This window comes from Canis lupus, chromosome 34 (genome assembly GCF_048164855.1).
Source record: "Canis lupus baileyi chromosome 34, mCanLup2.hap1, whole genome shotgun sequence".
Taxonomy (NCBI): domain Eukaryota; kingdom Metazoa; phylum Chordata; class Mammalia; order Carnivora; family Canidae; genus Canis; species Canis lupus.
Window position 1 is genome coordinate 30,651,290 of NC_132871.1, and position 20,117 is coordinate 30,671,406.

Below are 20,117 nucleotides of genomic sequence, written 5' to 3' on the forward strand. Positions count from 1 at the left end.
TAAGCACTTTGGAAGATAGTAGAATTTCCTTCTATCTTAATATAATATGGACTGTACTTTTCTCCCCCAAAGATCTCATTATTTTACAAGGTAAAATTACTTAATTCAAATTTCCTTCAAAGTGAGGCACAAGGTATAGTTTATAAATCTGCTACTGAAAGAATCTGTATACATGACCCAGTTTCTTAAATAAATTAAAATATATATAGCTACAGAAATGAATTTCAAAAATTAATTCTTTAGTGATTCCTATAATCACAACATGTATGTAATGATATTGTTTGGTGCTTTCAACAGGAAAAGATTTTTCATAAGATTAAGTAGAAAATTCAGCTTGATTCACCTAGAATTTGTAATTGAAGCTCTTCACTAGTAATCCATCATACTTCCAATTTTTAATTGCTCTTTGATTGATTTTTCAGCCTGCCACACACATTATGCACAATTTTGTCACATAGGGAGTAAAATTTAATTTGGACTTGTGTATGAGTGTATTTACTGTCTACCACTTCAGAGTTGCCCCTAATTTATACGTTTATTATTCATACCTCAGTGTTACACTTCTGTTATATGCTCAGCAAAAAATAACTTGAGGCAAATAACTGAAGTAAGAAAATTTACTCTGTTGCTAAGTAAAAATGATTTGGTCCTGAAGTAGGTGAATAACACAGAGGAAGGCAGGAGCAGGGAGGAAAATGATTCTGCCAAGAGACCATCCCCAGCAGACTGAGTTCTTTATTAGCCTTGCTGAAAATCACTCCCGTTGGTTTAGCAGTTCAAGATTGAACAACCAGCATCGCTTATTTCTAGACTGTTGCCAGATTACACTGAGTTTTCACGGGTTTTTGTTGTTTTGTTTTGCTATTAGGTTTATCGTTATTGTCCTGCACACTACATTCCTACTGGGGTAGAATGATTTGAGTCCTTTGTACTGTTTTGTTTCTGCCAAAGAAAGTCTCACAGATAATAGTATAAATGCAGGGGGATTGGTTGCTTTAATATTTAATATTGGTTTAAAAAGGATGCTTATAAAGTTTATATAACTGTCCAATAAAATGTTAATTCCAAAATTCTCATCTTCCTAGATCTTTGTAAGGTTGGCTGAGCTCCTGGGTGTTCTGTTGATCTGTTTTTCTGTCCCTCTCCAAACACCTCACGAGTACTTTCAGTTCACCTTTCCTGCCTCATCCCACTTGCTTCATGACTTACTGCAGTCTGGCTCCCCAACCACCACAGCTCTGAAACTTGCTTTCTCCAATAATCGATGGGTTTTTTGTTTGACATCACATCTCTGCAAAATTCTCTTCTGGGTCCTGTGATCCCACTCTGTCCTTGTTTTCCTGCTGCTTCTCTGACCAGTCTTCACATGCCTTCATTAGATACTTTTCTTTTCTTTGCACATGTAAATGTAGTAATTTTACGAGATACTGTCACATATTTTCTCTCTGCAATCTGGCTCCAGATAGTCTCATTGTCACCCAGAGATTCAAATTCTATATGCATGTAGATGAATCTCAACTTTTCTTCTACTGACACCTAGATTCCAGATCCTTATTTCCAGTTTTACATTCCATCCAAAGAACTTGAATTCCATGGGCAAGATATCCATAATTAAATTCATTTTCTCTACCTTCTTCCTCCTTTCTCGCTCTCTGATTAATGACATCATCACTTTTCAAAAATGAGTAGTAAATATTAATAGTGTTCACCAATATTTCTGGTTCTCTTGTCCTTCTGGGAACAAAGGGGATGCCATTTCTACATTCCCTTTAGGACAGGCATGGCCATGTGACATCGCGGGAAAAAAAATCCTTTGTTGCTTTGAGTCACTGAAACTTGGGGATGGTTTACCTTTAAAATATAACACTCATTCTAACTACTATAGAATTTCTTTTTTTATTATTATTATTTTTTTATTTCTTAATTTTTTATTGGAGTTCAATTTGCCAACATATAGCATAACACCCAGTGCTCATCCCGCCAAGTGTCCCCCTCAGTGCCCATCACTCAGTCACCTCAACCCCCTGCCCACCTCCCTTTCCACTACCCCTTGTTCATTTCCCAGAGTTAGGTGTCTCTCATGTTTTGTCACTCTCACTAATATTTTCACTCATTTTCTCTCCTTTCCCCTTTATTCCCTTTCACTAATTTTTATATTCCCCAAATGAATGAACCATATAATGTTCATCCTTCTCCGATTGACTTATTTCACTCACCATAATACCCTCCAGTTCCATCCATGTCGAAGCAAATGGTGGGTATTTATCATTTCTAAAGGCTGAGGAATAGTCCATTGTATACATAGACCACAGCTTCTTTAACCATCATCTGTCGATGGACACCAAGGCTCCTTCCACAGTTTGGCTATTGTGGACATTGTTGCTATAAACATAGGGGTGGAGGTGTTCCGGCATTTCATTGCATTTGTATCTTTGGGGTAACAATGAGACTGAAGAAAGAAATTAAGGAGTCAATCCCATTTACAATCGCACACTCAAAAGCATAAGATACCTAGGAATAGACCTAACCAAAGAGGTAAAGGATCTATACCCTAAAAACTACAGAATACTTTTGAAAGAAATTGAGGAAGACACAAAGGGATGGAAAATATTCCATGCTCATGGATTGGAAGAATTAATACTGTGAAAATGTCAATTCTACCCAGGGCAATTTACACATTTAATGCAATCCCTATCAAAATACCATGGACTTTCTTCAGAGAGTTGGAACAAATCAACTTAAGATTTGTGTGGAATCAGAAAAGACCCTGAACAGCCAGGGGAATATTAAAAAAACAAAAACAAAAACAAAAACAAAACAAAACAAAACAACAACAACAACAACAAAAAACCAAGCCAGGGGCATCACAATGCCGGATTTCAGGTTGTACTACAAAGCTGTGGTCATCCAGACAGTGTGGTACTGGCACAAAAACAGACACATAGATCAATGGAACAGAGTAGAGAACCCAGAAATGGCCCCTCAACTCTATGGTCAACTCATCTTCGACAAGGCAGGAAAAACTATCCACTGGAAAAAAGACAGCCTCTTCAATAAATGGTGCTGGAAAAATTGGACAGCCACGTGCAGAAGAATAAAACTAGACCATTCTCTTACACCAGACACAAAGATGAACTCAAAATGGATGAAAGATCTACATGTGAGACAAGAATCCATCAGAATCCTAGAGGAGAACACAGACAACACCCTTTTTGAACTTGGCCACAGCAACTTCTTGCAAGATACATCCATGAAGGCAAGGGAAACAAAAGCAAAAATGAATTATTGGGACTTCATCAAGATAAAAAGCTTCTGCACAGCAAAAGAAACAGTCAACAAAACTAAAAGACAACCTACGATAGAATTTCTCAAGTAGGAAATCTGATGTCACTGAATGAGTCAGGAATAAGCTTAGGTATATATAATATAAAAAAGTTAAAATGTGAATGACAAAAAGATACTTTCACCTTTACTTCTGTGTTAGGTAAAAGGCAGCCAGAAGTAAGTATTCCCAGGCTGCTCCACCATCACCAGTGATTCACTTCCACTTTCCCACTTTTTAAGGCAAGCAAGAGCAGCACATGTAGCACATGACTTCCGCTTCATAGTACAGGAAGGATCAGTGGTGTTGTCACATGTCCCATCCATATCTCAGCACCTAGAAGGAAAAAAATGCTAGAGGGAAACATTTCTCTTTTAATGAGAATTTCTAGAAGTTGCATTTATGCCTCTCAGGCCTGTATTTAATCCCATGGCCATAACCAAGCTATACCAAGCTATGGAGATTTGAAAGTATCATCATTTAGCTGATGTGTCCAGCTAACATTCTGGGCACTGTATAAGACAAAGAGAATAAATATTGAAAGGTAACTAGCAATCTCCACCACAGCTATGTCTGACTTCAACATTCACCTCATCCTTTGCATCATCAAAATTTATTAATTTCATTTCCTAAATGTCTCTGAATTTCGACTCTTCCTTTCACTCTAATGATATTCTGAAAATAGTTTTCATGAATACTACTGCAATCAGTTGATAACTGATTTTCCTGCCTTCTTTTCCTCCTTTCTTTTGAGTATTGGAAGTTCTCAGTGCTCAATGCTTCATGCAGCTATAAGAGTTACTAGTCTATATAATCAATATTCTATATAATCTTTTACTCTCTTATTGTTCATTCTTCAACAATTCCTCATTAGTCATAAAATGTAGTTTAAATTTCTTACCATGAGATTCAAGACCTTCCACTGTAAATTTGATCATAATATTCCATTCATACCATCCATTTCCCATCATGGAATCAATGCACATTCACATCTATTGCTACTTTATGGCATCGCTCTTCTTAAGAGTAGGTGGGGCCCTGACTTACCTCTACTGAACCACTGTTCTTATCTTTCAAGCACCAGTTGAAAGAACTTTCCTCTAGGAAGACTTTCCACATCTTCCAATGCATTTGCATTGTTCTTTCTCCCTTCTTCTATTATAATATTACTTATATTTCTTTTAAGCATTTCGACTTAAATTCATGTATGTATGTATTTTCCCCATTGAATCATAAGATCTTTGAATGTGAGGAAATCATTGTTGAATGAGTGTATATATGAGAGTCTGTGCAATAGGGACAATGTTGTATCCATGCAATAAATATTAAGACATCAATACAAACAATGTTCCTCTCAGTTCTTCTGTGGCATTAACTACAGTTAAGTAAGACAACATCAGCTCTAAATCAGATTCCCAACTTCTTCTCGGACTTGTCACCATTTATCTTAAATATCCTTCATGACCTAATCAAGAGTCCTAATCAGAGTAAATGAAATAATATTGTCATATTAACTGCTTTATTTAGAATACAAAGAAGTCTGATTGCTGTCTAATCAGCCAAATTAGCACCTAATAAAATGTATTTCCCTAAAGGAGCCTTGAAAGTATTGATTTATAATTGTCTGATCTCTACAGTAAACCAACCAGTGGGTTCTTAGAAAACCTAAGCTTAGATGGTCTACTATATTTTTCCTTTATTTCTTTTAAATTTTATTCACTTATTTGGGAAAGAGGATGAACCAGAGAGAGGCGCAGAAGAGAAGGGAGAAACAGATTCCCTGCTGAGCAGGGAGCCTGACATGGGGCTCTATCCCAGAACCTATGAGTTCAGGACCTGAGCTGAAGGCAGACCTTAATTGACTGAGCCACCCAGGCACCCCTACCCTTTTCAAAATAAGCACAGTAGTATTGGAAATAGCAATACTATCTGTCATAGACTTGCTTGGGCATTATGAGCCAAATGTACTGTATGTGTGTAAGTGTATATTATTCTCAAAGCAAAATTATTTGACTTTTAATAGAATAAGATTTATGAACCAGTAAGATCTTTCAAAATGAGCCTGGATCATTTTTATTTAAAATAAAAAAGATCTCAGATGCCTAGGTCACTCAGCAGTTGAACACCTGCCTTCAGCCCAGGGTGTGATCCTGGAGACCCCAGATCTAGTCCCACATCGGGCTCCTGGCATGGAGCCTGCTTCTCCCTCTGCCTGTGTGTGTGTGTGTGTGTGTGTGTGTGTGTGTGTGTCTCATGAATAAATAAATAAAATCTTTTAAAAAATAAAAATAAAAATGATCTCAATAGGATAGAGGGATCTTTACAATATCTCCTTTGCTTAGGCTATTAGGAATTATACCCACTCCAGGCTCTAGAGGTGGGTCTTGTTTGGCCATAATTAATTTATTGAGGTCAGGGCCTGTTACAACATAGTCAACAAGCTAAGGAGGAATTCCCAAAAGAATCCCTGGAAGATGGAGTAGAAACCTAATTAATTTGTACCTGTAGTCTACCAACACTCTGGAGTTTTCAGCATAAGTACCAGCAGGTTCTTTCTATCTCTTTTTTTTTTTTTTTTTTTTTTTTTTTTTATTTATGATAGTCACTCAGAGAGAGAGAGAGAGGCAGAGACACAGGCAGAGGGAGAAGCAGGCTCCATGCACCGGGAGCCCGACGTGGGATTCGATCCCGGGTCTCCAGGATCGCGCCCTGGGCCAAAGGCAGGCGCCAAACCGCTGCGCCACCCAGGGATCCCAGGTTCTTTCTATCTCTTAAGTCAGTTTGAACTTGCTTCCAAACGATTGAATTATCCAGATCAGAGGCCCAGGCTAACAGAGGCCTACTTTGCCTCTGCAAATGCACCATTGTGCTACTTTTCAAGCCTGTAAATGGAAAAATCAGATGTTTTTAAAATATAATCTGAGTGATGCTTCTTAAAAAGTATATTTCACCAATGAGAAAAAACATTACTTAAATCTTGGCTTCTGGAAACATTTAAGGGTGACCTTTGTTGGACATCTTGTCTACATTCTAGAAGAGAGGCAGTGATTGTGAATAAAGTAGCTTGAAGTGGTTCACAGAAGCTACCCTCTTGGCTTACTTCATCTTTATTATCCAGTTTTCTTTCACAGCTAGTGTTTTCATATTGGTATCACAAACTATATGTTCCAGAAACACTGAAGTATGAGCTTATTTTCCGGCAATAATTTGTTAAAGGCTGAAGAACTGGCATTTACTAAAAGAAAAAAAATAGTAAGTCATTAACTTTGTTATTTACCCTTCTGAGAACATTGCTTCTGTATAATACATTAAGAATATGTTTCAAAAAATAGCTTATAAATGAAAGGTCAACATACTGAAGCAAATCATCTAATTACTTCATGTCACAGAATAAGAAACATTTTAATTTCCATATTTTATCCCTGGATTTGAATCATTCCAAGACTCTCAAGAATAATGCAAAGTTCATTTGACCAAAGAAAAGGGCAATAAAAGAAATGAATCAAACATTTTAAAGTTCTATTAATAAGTTATATCCTTTGCTGAAAGAATACAGTCCAATTTAATTTTACATTTAAATATTTAGTTACCTCTGAAAAATATTTAAGACAAATAATTTCTCTAGTTAATAACACAGTGATGTGTACTTAATGGTTTCTGAGAGTAAATCTTAAGCCTTCTCACCACACATACACATGCAAGCTAACTGTGTGAGGTGATGGTTAATTATTGTGATCTTAGAAATCATTCTATATATATGTATGTATACATTCATGTGTGTATATATGCATGCATATAATCATCCTGTTGTATACTACAAATGAACAATATTTGTCAACTATTCCTGAATAAATTTGGAAACAAGGAATTTTTATGCATCTTCTTTGTCTAGTTCTTGATTTCTCCTTATCATTAATTTATTTGCTCTGTGTACATGTACATGGATGTTTTAATTATTAATCACTGTATTTGTTGCTAGGGTTGCTATTAAAAAATATCACATTGACTATCATAAAAAAAACGAACAGAAATTTATTTTTTCCTACTTCCAGAGGCTGGAAGTTCAAAATTAAGGTGCCAGCAGGATTAGATTCCTCTGAGGCCTCTCTTGTTGCCTTCCAGATGGCCACTCTCTTGCCACTTTTTATATATTTGTTCCTCTGTATGTGGGCATTCCTGGTGCCTCTTCCTCTCCTTATAAGTACACCAGTTACACTGGATTAGAGCCCAGCTCTAACAGTCTCATTTTAACTTAATCACCTCTTTAAAGATCTTATCTCCAAATACATCTACATTCTGAGGTGCTGGGGTTTGGGGCTTCACATGAATTTTAAAGAGACATAATACAGCCCATAATAGTCACTTTGTTTTCTTTCTGGATATAAAATATGTAAGTAATAAATATTTTCATAATGTCCTATCTTGATTGTTATAGTAGTGCAGGAGCCTTATTCCAATTTCCCTTCCTGCCAGGGAGAAAGCATCTGATTTAGAAAGGGCATTTAATTAACATTTGTCAAATAAGTGAATGACTAGATCTAACACATAGACCTACTTTGTAAATTAATATGTATATGTTCTACAGACTTCTCAAATGCACCCCCAACAAATCTGATCAGATCCCCTTCTCACAAATCCTTCCCTGCTCCATGCACTGCTCCAGCCAGAATCCTTCATTTCTCCCTCTCTTTTTTTTCTCTCTTCTAGTTAGTCATCAACTTTTGCAGATGCTACCTCATTAAAAGGTCTTCAACCCATGCATTCCTCTTTATTTGTGTCACAAAGTTTATATCTCATATTATTGCAACACACTTGTACCAACACACTTGAACCATAAAACTTCACTCTCCACACTGATAGTCTTCATACCTGGTCTTCTGCTAAAATTCTTCAATTGTTTCCACTGTTCTTAACATGATTCTTGAGCTCCTTCTTTTAGGGCCCTAAATGAACTCATTGCTTCTTATCTTTTTCATGTCTCACCACTCTCCATTTCATAGCCCATTGCCCCATGATATTGAATGACATCTAAGCTCTCAAGCTGACCATGAACTTTGTCTCTTTTAACCATTATCTTATATTCCTTCCTCTTTTTTTCCCTCAATGTTCAGTTTCCTTTAATAATCCCCATCTTCTTTTAAGAAGGTGCAGGCAGCTAGGTGATGGAAAAAGATGTTCACTTGAAGATCTTGCCATGATTGAATGCTGTGCCCACATGCTGAAAGGTGGAAGGCCCCCTTCCCAGGAAAAGTACTCCTGAACAAACATCTGGGTCTCCTCACAGCTAGGATCCAGCTTCTGCCACATATATGACTTGAAGTCCGCCTGCCAATATGGATTCAGCAGAAAGGCAGGCTCCTGGCCTTAGACCCAGACTCAAGAAATGGGGCTGCTATTGTTGGTTTCAAAGAGAATGACACCTGGAAAAGACATTCTTCCTCAGTTTGTCCAACCCCTGGAACATTCTGATGATGAAGTTGCAGCTCATGAAGGTCTGGGTGAGCTCTTCAGGAAAGCAGTAGTCAGAATACCTCAGAGACCAGTTATCCTTATCAAAGTGCTCTGAAACAAGTGGCAGCACCACAGACAGGGTGTCCTCATTGGAGTATTTGTGTTTAAATTCATCCAACACAAAGGTACTCTTAGGGAAGTGAGCAAAGGGATCCTTGGCCTTTGGCTCAGCAGCCAGCACCTGCTCACATTCATCCATCTCCTCCTCAGAAGCAGGGGCAGCAGCCCTTTTTTCCCACTTTCCACTCAGCATGGGGCTTCCGCTTCTCTTCTCAAGAAACTTTGTCTTTCCATGGGGTGTCCTTTTCAGGCTGGCTCTCTGAAAACTTTTTAGCATCAACCTGGGCCATCTTCTTATGGAGTTTCACCTCCCCCCAAATAGCCCCAAAATGGGGCTAGTTAATGTAAGTGAGGAACCAGTGGTCAGTGTTGGAGAAGGGCTGGTGGAAAGAAGGCTCCAGGATTTGTTTATTGAGCCATGACAGACAAATTGTGATATCAGCCAGCATCACACATTTGCCCACCATGAAAGTCCTCATCTTTAAGCATCCAGTAGCCCCAGAATTGGCCTCATCTCCTTTGCATTTTCTGTGGCCTACTTGTTGTGGTGCACAATGCCAAAAGTGGCGAGCACCCAGGTACTCGCTTGGAGCACTAGGTCACTATCCGCAAACCTCACCCACTGTACCACCTGAGCTGCTGGCTCTGTGGTACTTACCTGTAGCTTCTCTTTGCTCACACAGTAGGCAATGGCACTTCCCTCGAACACAGAGAAACCATCGTCACCTTCAAATTCTGGAATCTTGCTGGAAGGAAATTTATGAAGAAATTCAGGGGTGTAGGGCAGCCTGGGTGGCTCAGTGGCTTAGCACCGCCTTCAGCCCAGGGCCTGATCCTGGAGTCCCGGGATCGAGTCCCACGTCGGTCTCCCTGCATAGAGCCTGCTTCTCCCTCTGCCTGTGTCTCTGCCTCTCTCTCTCTCATTCTCTCTCTGTGTGTGTGTGTGTGTGTCTCTCATGAATAAATAAATGAAATCTTAAAAAAAAAAAAAAGAAATTCAGGGGTATAGTTGGTTTGGCCAAAGTGGAAGTGGGGTAGTGCAGAGAGTACTTGGAACCCTGCTGTTCTGAGCAGCAATGAGAGGCTTGAAGGCCCTCCAGTTTTCAGGATATGTGTATAGGGTCCTGGCTAGCATCGTGATTCCACAAAGAAAAAGCTGTTCCTTTCATAACCTGGAACATTCTTCCCATTTATCTCTTACCTTTATTTGCAACTGTCAGAGTCCCATTTGAACCTTTGGACTCAGTTAAAGGATCACCTCCTGTTTAGAGTTTCTGTTGAACACAGAATCTGAGAGCTGCTTCTGTTTTTCTCTTATCAGAAGCTGGTTAAAAGGAAAACTTGGAGACTTTATAACTATTACAAACATAAGATAAAGTGGCTGGGTTCAAAATTAGTCATATCAGGAATAACTAGGCTTCATATGTGTAAATCAAAACCTGCTACAAGTTCTAATGAAAGGAGACAACATTTACAGTAACAATTGTGTAAAATATCTAGGGTAAAGGACCTTTAAAAAAAAAAAAAAACCTCTCCAAAGGAAACAAAAACTAGTGAGAAATACAAATGAAGACTTAAACAAATGGAAATAGTACTATTCATGACTAAGTGAACTCAAAGATTTCACTTACCCCTAAGTTAATCTACAAATTTTATATTTATTTATTCAATAAAAATACCAGTATTATATTTTTATTTGATAAGCAGTTTCAAAATGTCAAACAGAAAATAAACCAGTAAAAATAGCCACAAAACTGTGGGGGAGGGGGAAATGAGTAATACCTTATTTCTAATACCATAAGAAATACCATATGAATCATAGATTTGAATGTAAATTTGAAGCTTCCAACATTTTTGTTATTGGCAAAGGCAATAAACCGTGGATTTCTCTTCCCCATGGTAAGGGTATCTACCTCACCATTGATGGAGAGACAAGACACTGGCAGCCAAACAGAGCAGTGGATGAATTGGTCTCTTGTTGATATGGTTAGAAGTCTTTATACATAAAGATAATATAGCATGAAAAAAAAAGTGGTAAAAGGAAACATGAGACACTTTATACAATACTTGTATGACAATATCTTTTAAAGTATGACAAACTCCTGGAATCAGTAAAGAAAATATTGATAAACCAAAATTTCCTATATATAGAATTCACTACAGTTAATGTCCAATATAGAAAAAATAGTTCACCCAAACTGAGCGATTTGAGGAGTGCTGAATGAAAGGACAAAGCTAAGTGTAGGATTATCAGGAAAACCCTAGAGTTACTGCATTGTCTAAAAACTGGTACTAGCAGGATACATAATCTCTTTTAAGCCTAAAGAGTAAGAGAAGAGCAGTTACTGAACTCAGATAAATTTTTGTTAAGAGAGTTGGCTCACAGAACATAATGCTACAGGAATACACTCTTCAGGGATAGAGGGAGGAAACAAGGGTTAGAAATATTATGCATTTATTCTCCTTCCTTCCTCCTCTTCTCTGCCAGTACTCCTAATTTGTGGAATTTAGGTCAGCCCATAGTGTTCATTCTCTTGAGGCAGAAAAGCTAAAAAATATAGTAACCAAAATTAAGAATAAATAGGCTTATTAGACTGGACACAGCAAAGATCACTGTGAGCTAGTATGTAAATCACTGTAAAATGCTAGATTGAAACACAGAGAGAAAAGGGATAAAAAGCAGGAAAGAGTGAGAGATATACTGTATATTGTTAAAATTTCTAAGAGAGAAAGAGGCTAGAGAGTATATGACAAAAGCAATATTTGAAGACACACTGTCCAAGGATTTTCAAAAATTAATGAGTGAATAAATGATGCTGGAGAAACTGGATATCCTCATGCAAAAGGATGAAGTTGGACCTCTACTTTATATCATATGTAAAAAAATAACTCAAAATGAATCAAAAATCTAAATATAAGACTTAAAACTGTGAAACTCTTAGAAATAAACATGGGCAAAAAGCTTTATGACATTAGATTTGGCAGTGATTTCCTGGATGTGACACAAAAAGCACAAGAAAAACAGATAAATTGAACTACATCAAAATTAAAAACTTTTACATATCAGAAGACAGCATCGATAGAATTAGAAGCAACCCCCCAAAAAGGAATAATATTTGCAAATCATACATCTGATAAAGGGTTAATAATCAGAATAAATAACTCCTACAACTCAACAAAAACAAGAAAACATAAACAACTCAACTTAAAAATGGGCAAGTCTTGAATAGACATTTCTCTAAAGAAGATATACAAAAGGGTAATAATCACATGAAATGACACTCAACACAGCTAATCATTAGAGAATGCAAATTAAGACCACAATGAAATGCCACTTCACACCCATCAGGATGGCTATTTATCAAAAACACAGAAAATAACAAGTGTTGGCAAGGATGTGGAGAAGTTGGAACCCCTGTTACTGGGAATGTAAAATGGCTCAGCGGCTATGGAAAATGTTGTGGCAGTTCCTCAAAAAACTAAAAATAGAGTTACCGTATGATCCAGCAATTCTACTTCCAAAATAATTTAAAACACAGTCTTAAACAGATATTTGTATATCCACATTCATAGCAACACTATTCACAATAACTAAAAGCGGGAAGCAACCCAAGTGTCTATTGACAGATGAATGGATAAATAAAATGTGGTATATACACACAATGAATATTATTCAGCCTTAAAAACAAGGAAATTCTGACACATGCTACAACATGAATAAACATTAAATACATTATCCTAAGTGAAATAAGCCAGTCACAAAAGGACAAATACTGTATAATTCCATTAAATGAGATACCTAGAATAGTCAAATTCATAGATCTAGAAAACAGAATTGTGGCTGTCAGGGGCTCTGAGAAAGAGGATGTGGGTAATTATTGTTTAATGGATATGGAGTTTCAGTTTGAAGTGATGAAAAAGTTTTGGAGATGGATGGTAGTGATGGTTGTACAACAGTTTGAATGTACTTAAATGCCTCTAAACTATATATTTAAAGTGGTTAAAATGGTAAATATTCATTGTTGAAAAATACAGTTTTTATAAAGAAATTCTCCACAAACTGGCCTGCTGATCCAATGCAATCTCAATCAAAATTGTATGTAGGGATGCTCAGGCTAGGAGAAGTGCAAACAACTAAGCTAGGTGGTGAGATGGGGCTTAGTGCATCTGAAGGGCCACAAAAATTGAATCTTGTATTTTGAGAAAAATAAAAATTAAGTTTTGCAATCTCCACTTCTTAGCATAATGTGTAACATGTAGTAGGAGCTCCATAACACTTTTTTAAATAATTAGAAAGATTTTTAATAAATATATTTTGCTCTTCTTAATCAAAAGGGATGTCATGTTTCTGTGTCTTATGATACAATTTTCTTTCTTGTTCCAATTATTTTCGTCTCCCAGGAAGTAGATTGCCTACAAACAAACACAAACACATACACACACAACCCAATAGAAAAATGGAGAAAGATTATGAACTGACAATTCACAAAAGAAAGAGAGAATAAGCAATGATCATATCAACCTCAAACATAAAATTAAATGGTTTGAATTAAAATGTTCTTTATTTTTACTGCCTTATGCAGCTGCACTAAAATAATAGTAAATGGGTATCAATGGAAAAGGAAACCAGTCAATGAATGATATCCATAAATATTTGTAAGATATATTATTGAAGTGGACAAATTAGGGTTTTTTGACATAAAGGAGTAAAAAGAATTTAAGCTTCAATTCCAGCACAGAGGATGCCTATAACAGAGAACACTAATTCGGCAAGTAAAACCTATAAAAGGCTCAGGATGGAAGCATCATTTATTTCCAGAGGAGATGAAAGATGGGATGAAAAGTACAGTGGCCAATTTAAAGTGAGCATAAAATGGAGTTAGAACCAAAGTCTCCTCTGCTTCCCTGCCAATTCCCTGTGGGGAAACCAGAAGCCTTTTTCTGGGATAAACTGAACTAGAGAAACTCTAGATTCAGAGAAACTAGTCAATTGAAAGTGGGGATGAGATATTGCAGAAAAAAAGAAAAAAGATATTAAGTGAAATTTTACCCCTTATATAGTGAAGCACTTTCCCTACCCAAGTCTTATTTCCCAGCTCCTTTGAACAAAATGTGTAAAGCCTGGCATTTATCAGCACATCATAAGTCATAAACCGAATGGTTCTTTCCAAGAGAAATTGAAGAGCCCAAAGATAAGCTCAACAAATACTGGTATGTGTGTCTTCCGGCAAAATGCGAAGCTCTGTGCTGTCATCCTGAAGTGAAGCTCACTAAAATGGCAAGCCTCACCAACGCATACAGAGGTTTCAGTGAACTTTTCAGAGCCTAATACTTAGACTTTAAAAGGTATTCAAAGATCACCAAGTGTTTGAAAAAGAATAAACTTTAGAATAGCCTTGTCAATGTCTATAAAAACTCTGCTGGGATTTTTATTGAAATTTAGTTGAATTCATCAGTGAGTGAAACTGAGGAAATCTGACATCTTAATATTTATTGAGTCTTCGAATCCATGGACATTGTATATCTTTCAATTTATTTATTACTACTTTTGTCAATCTTTCATTGTTTTCACCTTATATATTACTTTCTTCCCTTCAGATTTATACCTCCATATTAAATTTGTTGATGTAATAATAAACAGTACTGTTCTTGGAATTGCATATTACAATTGGTTACCTATAATTTACAGAAATATAATTAATTTTCTTTTGGTGTTGATTTTGTATACTGTGACCTGGATAAGCTGATTTACTAGCTTTAGGAGCATTTTTATATATTCTTTTTTTTTTTTTTTTTATTCATTCGTGAGAGACAGGGAGAGAGAGAGGCAGAGAGAGAAGCAGGCTCCATGCAGGAAGCCCGATGCAGGACTCAATCCCGGGACTCCAGGATCACACCCTGGGCTGAAGTCAGGTGCTAAACTGCTGAGCCACCCAGGGATCCCCCTTTTTTTTTTAATTTTTATTATATATTCTTTGAAATTTCCTAAGCAGACAATTATGTTTTCTTCAAAAAGAATTATTTCTTCTTTCTGATCTGTATGCTTTTAATTTCTTTTTTTCTTGCCTTACGGCATTGGATAGATTTTATAGTACGATATTAGATTGGAGTCATGAAAAATGACATTCATGCCTTGCTACAGATCTTGGGGAGAAAGCATTCAGTCTTCACTAATAAGTATGATGTTACGTGTAGGCTTTTATAGATGTCCTTTAGTAGAATAAGTTACCTTTGGGACGTCTGGGTGGCTCAATGATTGAGCATCTTGCCTTTGGCTCAGGTAATGATCCCAGGGTCCTGAGATCAAGTTCTTGCATCAGGCTCCCTGCAGGGAACCTGCTTTTCCCTCTGCTTATGTCTCTGCCTCTCTCTGTTTGTTTCTCATGAATAAATGAATAAAATCTTTAAAAAAAGAGAATACATTACCTTCTATTCTTAGTTTGCTGAAAGTTTGTATCATAAATGGATATTTAATTTTATTGAATTGTTTTCTACATATATTAAAATTAATTTTTTTCTACCTGGTCTGTTAATATCTTGCATTATATTAATTGATTTTGTAATAAATGAGCTTTTTTTTTTCTGGGATAAACCCAAACTGGTCATAATATATTATCCTTTATATACATTGTTGGATTTGATTTGCAAAGATCTTTTTTTTTTTTTTTTTTTGAGGATTTTTGTGTCTATGTCCATGAGGGCATGTAGTTTTCTTTTCTCACAACACTTTTCTTCGTGGTTTTGATATTAGGATAATGCTGTTCTCAGAAACTGAGTTAGAAAATATTCCCTCCTTTGATATTTCCTAGAAGAGACTTTTTTTATTATTTATTCCTTAAACATTTGGTAGTATTCATAAATGAAATTATCTGAGCCTGTTGTTTGTGTGTGTGTAAAAGATTTTTAGCTATACATTCAATTTATTTAAAAGGTATAGAATTATTTAGGGTATTTGTTTCTTCTTGAGTAATGTTTGGTAGTTTGTCTTTCAAGAAATTGGCTCATTTTATTTGTAGTATCAATTTGATTTATAATACAACTTTATGGGCATAGAATTGTTTTATCTCCTTATTGAATTTGTTATCTATTGCTGGGTAACAAATTACACTAAAATTTAGAGACAGAGGCTTCAACCATTAAACATTTGTTTCTTCACAGTTTCTGTGGGTCAGAAACTATGAATCAAAGAAAGAGCCTGGCTCATGATCTCTTATGAGGTTGCAGGTAAGCCATTGACCAGGGCAATGATTTCATCTGAACTTGATCTAAGAGGGGGAATCCACTTTACTCAGATTGTTGTTAGCCTACATCAGTCTCCTGTTATATGGTCCTCCATAAAGTTGTCTTACATCATGGTATCTGGAGTTCCCCAGGACAAGGATTATAGGAAAAAAGAAGTGAGAGGACCCAAAGTGAAAATCAAAGTACTTTTATAACCTAATCTTGGAAGAGATATCCCACTGTATCTAGAATAATCTCTCCATTATAAACAAGTCAGTAAGGCCAGTTAATAGTCAAAGGGAGAGTATTACACAAGAGCATGAATACCAAGTGGTGATCGTTAGAAGTCATTGGGGGGCTGCATTATAGACTTATCCTTGTAAAATCTGTGGGAACTATAGTGATATATCTTCGTCTATGATATTGGTAATTCGTGTCTTCTCTCTTACTTTTTTTGACATTCTAACTAGAGATTTATCAATATTATTGAAAGAAACTTTGGTTTCATTGATTGTCTCTACTGTTTTTCTATTTTCAATTTCATTGACATCATCTTATATTTATTATTGCCTTCTCTTTATTTGCTGTTTTTACTGGTTTATTTTGCTGGAAGTTTGGATATTTTTTTTGAAGCTTGGATATTGATTTTAGAATTTCCTCATTTCTAACATGAGCTTTTAACCATGTAATTTTTCCTCTAAGAACTCGTATCAGGTACATAGTTTGGATATGATGTAGTTTTAATTTTCATTTGGTTCAAAATATGTTTTTGTTTCCCTTGACACTCTTCTTTGATGCATAAATTCTATAAATAATGTTATTTAAGGGTGCCTGGCTGGCTCAATCAAGCATCTGCCTTTGGCTCAGGTCATGATCCTACTGTCCTGGGATCAAGCCTCAAATTTGGCTCCCTACTCTGCAGGGAAGCTGCTTCTCCCTCTCCCTCTGCCACTCCTCCTGCTTGTTATCTCTCTCTCTCTCTCTCTCTCTGTCAAATAAAGAAATAAAATATTTTTTATAAGAATGATGTTTAATTTCCCAATACTGGGGGATTTTTCAGATATCTATTATTGATTTCTAGTTTAATTTTGTTACGGTCCAAAAACATACTCTGTAGGATTTTTTTTTTAATTGTTCAGGTATCTTTTTTGACATAGAACATTCTCTGTCTTGGTGAATATTCCATTTATGTTGAAAATAAAGTATATGCTATTTTTCTTGATAGACTGCTCTCTGCTAGATGTAGTTGGCTTATGATGTTCAGATCATCTCTATCCTTATTGACCTTTTACTTTGTTCAATAAAGCGTCGTGAAGTATTCAGCTATAATTGTGGATTCATCTATTTCTCCTTTCAGTTTCTTCAGTATACATCCTATGTATTTTGAAGCTCTATTGTTAGATATAGGCACATTTAGAGTCGTTCTCTTGAGAACTGTACCCCTAGGCATTAAGTACTGACCCTCTTCATTTCTAGTACTTTTCATTCTAAAATCTACTTTGTCTGATATCAATATGCTCCAGCTTTCTATTGGCTAGTGCTTGCATCATTCATGTACTTTCAACCTATATATTTTATATTAAAAATGGTTTCACACAGACCTCTTATGATTTGGTATGCTTTTAAAATCCAGTTTGGCAACCTCTATTTCAATCGATGTGTTTAGACCATTCCCATTTAGGTCATTATTGATATGGTCGCAATAAAATCTACATTGCTGACTGCTTTTTGCTTATTCTATCTATTCTTTGTTTATTTTTCTTCTCTGCCTTCTCTTACAATAACCAAGAATTTAAAAATTTTCATTGTCTTTATTATTTATGTCTTTAAAGATATTTTATGGTTCCCCTAATATTTACAATATGCACCTATATTAGTGTCCTACTGATGCTGTATCATATTACCACAAACTTAGTAGTCTAATACAATGCAAATTTGTTATCTTCCAGTCCTGCGTGTCAGAAGTCCAAGATCAGCCTTTGTGGATCAAAGTCAAGATGTTGGCAAGGCAGTTCCCGCTGGAGGCACTGAAGAGGAAAGCTGTTCCCTTGCCTTTTTCAGGCTGTGGAAGCAATCTGCATTCCTTGTTCCATGCTCCCACCTATTTCATTCTTTGTACTCCTCATTTCATTGTACAGATTCAGTTTTTCTCCGATATATTAGTTGTGCCTAAACAATCATTTCTTGTAGAGCAAATATGCTGACAATGAATTTCTTAGGTTTTTTGTTTGAGAATTTTTTATATTTTTTAATTTTGAAATTTATGTTCAGTGGGTATAGAATTCTGCTGTGACAGGTTTTTTTTGTTTGTTTTCTCTAAGAACTTTAGAAGCTTCCTTCCTAGCTTACATGATTTCTGAAGAGAAGTTTGCCATAAATATTTTCTTTGTTCTTCTGTGAATAACATTAATTTTTTTTTTCTCTGGCTGCCTTCCAGATCTGCTCTTTGTCTATTGTTTTTAACAGTTTGAATATGACATGTCTTAAGGAGGGGGTGGGTATATGGTGGGATTAATTCTGTTTGATCTCTGAATTTCTGAATCTGTGACTTGGAGTTTGCCATTAATCTTGGAAAATTCTGCTCATTACTTCTTCAACGATTTCTTCTATGCATTTTCTTTCTTATCTCCTGGGATTCCAATTATGCTTATGTTAAAATGTTAACTATTGTCCCATATCTCTTAATATCTCATTTCTATTTCTCTTTTTCTCTTTGTGTGTGTGTGTGTATGTGTATGTTCCATTTTGTATCATTTCTATTGTCCTATCTTCAAGTTTACTTATTCCTTTACTATGCCACATCTACTGATGAGTCTTTTAAAAAAATTCTTTACTACAGTGTTTTTCATTTCTAGCATTTATATTTGATTCATTTTTTTAAGATTTATTATTCATTTGAAAATCAGGTGCCTTGGTGGCTCAGTTGGTTAAGTGGCTACCTTGGGTATAGGTCATGATCCCAGTGTTCTGGGATCACACTCTGCATCAAGCTCCCTGCTCAGCATGGACTCTGTTCCTTCCTCTGCTCTCCTCGTTGCTTGTGTTCTCTCTCTCAAATAAATAAATATAATTTTAAAAAATTATCCATTTGAGAGAGAGAAAGCACATGCACGAGTAAGGGAAGGAGCAGAGGGAGAGAATCATCAAGCAGAGTCTCCATGCTGAGTGTGCAGCTCAACACCAGGTCAATCTCACAATCCATGAGATCACAATCTGAGCTGAAACCAAGAGTGAGACACTCAACCAACTGAGCGACCCAGGTGTCCCTCAATTTGGTTCATTTTTATAATTTTTATCTCTGTGCTGAAATTATCTGATCTTGCATGTTTTCTACCTTTTTCATTAGCATCTTTGATATGTAAATCACAATCATTTTAAATTCCCTATCAGATAATTCCAACATCTGTGTCAGATCCAAGCAATCCCAATGATTGCTTTGTCTCTTCTGAATGTGCCTTTTCCTGCCTTCTCATAAGGTCTTATAATTGTTGTGGAAAGCTGGAAGTCAGTGCTACATTCTGTACAGCCAGGTGAGTGAGTACTTACACCTCCCCTCTCTTCTATAGCTACTGTTTCTCTTTATATTTGGGGCCAGTTGTTTGCCATGCATTTAATGGATATGGAAAGAAATTAAAATTAAAGTATGGCTCTTTTTTCTTGAAATGGTGGGATTGTTCCTCCTTCTTGCCCTAGAGAGAACTAGAAAAATTGCTTAATTCTTCAATTATATGTTGATATTTCTTTAATTAAAAATTAGATGAAAAGATCCTTCATGGTAACAGTTTCATGAAATATAACTTAAAACAATCATTTCATACTTATCACATTGGCAGAAATTAAAAGTGTTGCTTATTAGTATGTGAAGTAACTGGAGCTGTTTTCAAATTCACTGCAAATGAGAGTATTATTTGGAAAAATCATTCAGGAAAGCAATTGGCAATATTCATTAAAATCGCTAAAATGCACACTTTTGATCTAGCAATTTTAGTTTTAGATAAATATA

General features: G+C 36.0%; 1 long non-coding RNA gene and 1 pseudogene across 2 annotated transcripts; one reads left to right on the forward strand and one right to left on the reverse strand.

Annotated features, from left to right (window-relative positions):
- The first annotated feature begins 18 nt into the window (after nt 1-18).
- On the forward strand, nt 19-20,117 carry LOC140624118 (uncharacterized). Of its 2 annotated transcripts, XR_012023642.1 has the most exons (4): nt 26-90; nt 6,441-6,574; nt 16,052-16,117; nt 18,064-20,117. It is a non-coding gene; the product is annotated as an uncharacterized lncRNA (long non-coding RNA). The 2 variants fall into 2 exon arrangements; XR_012023643.1 differs by lacking the exon at nt 6,441-6,574 and having other exon boundaries at nt 19-90.
- LOC140624488 (elongation factor 1-gamma-like) lies at nt 8,499-10,028 on the reverse strand (annotated as a pseudogene).